Raw genomic sequence first — 5,131 nt, 5'->3', positions numbered from 1 at the left:
GAGTAGAACTCAAGAGGGATTGTAAATACTAGAAATGATCTATATTATTTACAAGTTAATCAATCCAATTCAATGGCATTCATGATAAATTGATTTTATAAAGACATAATTCATATTGAGGATTTGGATGATGTTTATGGCTTACCATAAACATGATTATGGGGATGTGTTGACCTAGCAATGATTTGAAATTAAAAATTGAAGGCTTCTTGCAAAAAATTTCAAGCTAGTTTATGTCTTGTGCACTACGTTAGTCGAGCGAGCCCACAAGCCCGACTCCCCCTCCAAAAATACGCCAACCAAAACACTATAAATAAAAACATGCCACAATGTATTAATAATAACTATTGCAGCGTGATGGTAGGGGGCTTGGTTGTATTGCCAGAGGTCACGAGGTCGAACCCCGTGTTGGTTGGTCAGTCCATAACAAAAATTTTAACCAATGAACTAGAGCCATGTGGCGGCCTCCCATAGGGCCACATGACAACCTTTCATTGGGCCACGTGGTGGCCTATGGTTGGCCCAACCCAAATCACCACAACCAACAAAAACTCTCCACTTGTACTATCCTAATTGGTCCTCTGACAACCATACTGCACAGTCACCTATTGACGTCACTGCCACGTCATCGTACGGTCTACCCAATCAACCCTACAAGTTGAATTTTAAGTTGTATGCCAAAAACATCATAACACGATAACTTTCTCATACGGTGTTGGATTTAGGCGATTCAAACATCATTGGAATCAAAATGAAGAGATCTACAATTTGGCACTGGTTTCGAGAGAATTTGATCACTTTGATTTTTGAGCATATTTTTTATCCCCTAGATCATTCCTCCCCACTGGAAGCTTTTGGACCATTGAAAGTCTATTTTTATTTAGCAAGTAAGTGAGGGTACAACTCCCTCACTTTCCTGATCTCAATCCACCTTGCTTTACTTGGATTGGTACCTTTGATCCCCACTTGAAGATACTCCACATTGCCTTTGTGTGAAGTCCTCTTCCTCATGTAAAGAATTGAGTCTTCTTGCAAATCATTTAAATATTCAGGAGCAAAATTTGCTATAGATGGAATCTGAATATTCTCTTCTTGATCATCAATCATTGGAGGCTCATACAATCTTAAGTTTTCCACAATCATAACAGAATAAATTTACATGTAAGGTGGCAAATCTAATCTGAAAGCATTTTTACCAATCTTCTCCAAGATTTTGAAAGGACCATATCTGATTGGCTTGATATTTTACCTTCACCTTGAAGTCTTCCCTTGTTGATATACAACCAAACTTGACCACCCACTTCGAAATCATGATCAACCCAATGCTTGTTATGTCTTGCTTTGTACTTTTCTTTGCTTTTCTCTAGCTACTCTTATACACTTTGATGCACTAACTGAATTTTTTCAATGAAATTCTTGGCTTTCTCCACATCACTATGTCCATCTATCACAATATCTTTACCAAAAAAGAAATCCAAAGGAGACTTTAGCAAATAACCCAACAAGATTCAAATGGAGATACGTGCGTAGATGAATGCTTGGCATGATTGTAGGCATGCTAGATGTAATGCAAATGCTTATCCCAAAGTTTAGGATGCTTACCACAATATCCTTGGAGGAGATGCACTATTGTTTTGTTCACTACTTCTGTCTACCCATCAGTTTGTCGATGAAATGTTGTGCTCTTTTTTCAACTTTGTGTCCATGAGTTACCACAAACTTGACCAAAACCTCTCGACAAATCAAGAATCTCAATCAGAAATAATAGAAGTGGGTAACCCAAAGTGAACCCATCCATTTTGGAAGAACATCTTTGTAGTATGTTCAACTATAACTTGTTTCTTACATGGCATCAACACACACATTTTGTTCAAATGATCCACAACAACATATAGATAATCACAACCTTTCCTAGACATTGGTAGTCCTCCAACAAAATCCATAGAAATAATTTCCCAAGAACGAGAAGGAATAGGAAGTGGGGTGTACAAACCCAATTTCTTATTTCTAGGCTTGCTGGTAGCACACATGGAACATCCTCTCACATATTTTGAAAAAGTTTCATTCATGCGAGGCCAATAATAATACCTCTGAATTTGAGCAATTGTTTTACCTACACCAAAGTGACCAACAATAAGAGAAGTGTGTGCTTCTCTTATGAGATTGACTCTTTCACCTTGTGGAACACATAACTTGCCAAGATGATACAACTTGTTATGAACATGATAATCCAAATCTTCAACATGATTGCCTTGACTCAAAGTTGCATAAACATCCTTAAAATCTTCATCCTGAGCATATTGTTCAATATAACTTTCATGCATGATTGAGTTATGCTTAAGAATGACAGATGCATTAACAATAGGCTTTAGTAGTATACCTGCAACTTTGTTGTATATGCCTTTCTTATACTTGATTACTAAATGAAATTGTTGTAGGAATCTCATCCACTTGAAATGTCTAACTTGTGTTAACTTAGTTTGTGATTGTAAATATTGCAAAGTTTGATGGTCAGTATGAATAATCGTCTCTTTACCCATCAAATAATGCTTCCATTTCTTCACGCTTTGTACCAAATCATACAACTCTTTATCATAAGTTGGATAGTTAATTACTGCATTGATAAAGGTTTCATAATGATAACAAATTGGCTCATCATGCTGCATAAAATTGCTTCCATAGCATAATCGCTTGTATCAGTTTGAATTTCAAATGGTTGCTTAATATATGGATGGTCTGGATTTAAATAGGAACACAACAAATTACAGATATAACCATAAATACAGAGATGCAACAGAAATAACACTTCATTTCATTAATATGAAATACTAAAATATGCTTACAAACATAATGGAAATAAGACTAGCTCTGGCGATGGTAGCGTATCTTTGAGAAGAGATGTGGCGACTACATGCCTCTGAACTGTGTTACAATGAGGCTCAAAGGCCTATTTATTATTGAGAAACAATGGAAAACCCTAAACATCCAAAAACCTAACCCCAAGAGATGAAGGGCCAAACTATGGGCTCTGTTTGGGTAAATTGGTACATCAACTTCCCGGGGTCGTAACTTTGGCATACGATCTCTGTTTGTGCGCAGAATACCTCATTAGAAAGATCTATCCGAGGACTACCCGAAATATTTCCAAAAATAGTAAATTATGCTACAATTAATGAATCTAAAAAACTGAAAAAGGCAATGTTAGGGGTCCAAGTGGGATAGGTGGGTGGCCAAAAACATCCACCTGGATCACTGGAAGTGCTAGAACTGGTGTTGCACTGATTTTCTCTTTCAAAGTGTCGAAGGCTTTATGTTGCTTTCCTCCCCACTAAAGGACCTGTTTCACACTTGTCAAAGCATGTAATGGTGTTGCAATGAGTGAGAAATTAACAAAAAAATTTCTCCAATATTGGGTTGCTTCCAAAAAGCTCCTAACTTTTATTACATTGCAGGGTTAGGCAAATTCACAATGAATTCAAATTTTGAGGCATCAATCTTCAATTCACCCCCTCCTACAATATGACCCAAATAAACCAAAAAGGTTTTCCCAAATTCACATTTATACATCTTCAAATACAACTTTTCCTTTTTCAATACATCTAAAACTTGTTTCACATGCTTGACATGCTCTTCACGAGTCTTACTGAAAATCATAATATTATCTAAGTAAAATATGACAAAACCATCAAGGAATGGTCTCAACACATCATTCATAACCCTCATGAATGTTCCAGGTGCATTACAAAGCCCAAATGACATAACTAACCATTCAAACAAACCTTGTTTTGTCTTGAAAGTAGTTTTCCAAATATCATCTTCAACAATCCTTATTTGATGATAACCACTTCTCAAATCTAACTTAGTAAAGTAAACAACTTGCTTTAACTAATCTAACAAATAATTTATGTGAGGAAGAGGATAGCGATTCTTTATAATGATCTTGTTCAAAGCTCGTAAATCCACACACATGTGCCATGTACCATCTTTCTTTGGAACCAAGACAATAGGAGACCCACAAGGAGATGTGCTAGGCTCGATGACCCCTTTGTCAAGCAGCTCTTGAATTTGCTTCTTGATTTTTGCATTCTCCAAACTAAGATTTTATACATGCGAATATTTGGAAGTGGTGCATCTTGCTGCAAGTGAATATCATGTTGGATTCCTCTTTTAGGAGGCAACCCTTCAGGTTACTGAAACATCTTGTCATAAGTATTAACAAATTCAACCAATTCATGCTTGAGTTTTGAATCACGTCCTGTGAAAGCTTGAAATTCAACAGAGTATTTAGCTTTAATCACCAACAACACAAAATTCTTACTAGCATTTACAAGCCTTCTGACCAACACTAACAAGAGATAATTTCATCTTCTTGCGATGTGCTCTAACAATATACTCAACTCCATCTTTAAAAAGATGATATTTTTTCTCATGAAGATAGAATATGGATTTTTGATCATACAAGTATGGACTCCCTTAAACAATCCTGCAAATATCAAGTGGTACTACATCAAGCTCTACCTCATCTATAGTGACCAATCTAGGGTGCTAGATTAGACTAGATTTATTATCAACCAGGGTAAGTAAACTTCGAGGCATGTGTCTAAAGTCTATAGACATAAAGGATTCCTAACTAAGCGTTTATTGTGATAGGCTACAGTACTCCTTTACAGAAGGTTAAGATATGTTTCCTCTCACCTTAACACTCGGATCACCTAACTTATCTAACTGTCCTAAGGATACAGCGTATTGCTAGACTGAGATTTTAATCCTCTTACAAGGATGCTATGCACAAAAGCTCTGTCTAGTTAACACTTAAGCATTCATGAAAAATCAAAAGCACACTAAAGTTTAAATGCATGAAAACAGAGTCTATGGAGATGCTTTAAAATATAACGATGGATCAAATCTCTTACAAGATATGGTTCAATGATCTAACGATAAAATATTCAAGCTATCACCATAAATACCATTTGTGAGAATTTCCAATCAAATCGACAAAGTCATAAACATGGAAATAACACTAAACACTATGTGTTGTATTCAAATTCAAAAACTGCTAAGGAAATGAAATTAACAGTATACCAATCCACGCAGGGCCCGTCCACGTTTCAATGGTACACTGAAGTAAACT

Source organism: Pinus tabuliformis, chromosome J (genome assembly GCF_031772625.1).
Source record: "Pinus tabuliformis cultivar Carrire ecotype Pingquan chromosome J, CPIR1, whole genome shotgun sequence".
In the NCBI taxonomy this organism is placed as follows: Eukaryota; Viridiplantae; Streptophyta; class Pinopsida; order Pinales; family Pinaceae; genus Pinus; species Pinus tabuliformis.
This window is presented reverse-complemented; position numbering follows the sequence as displayed.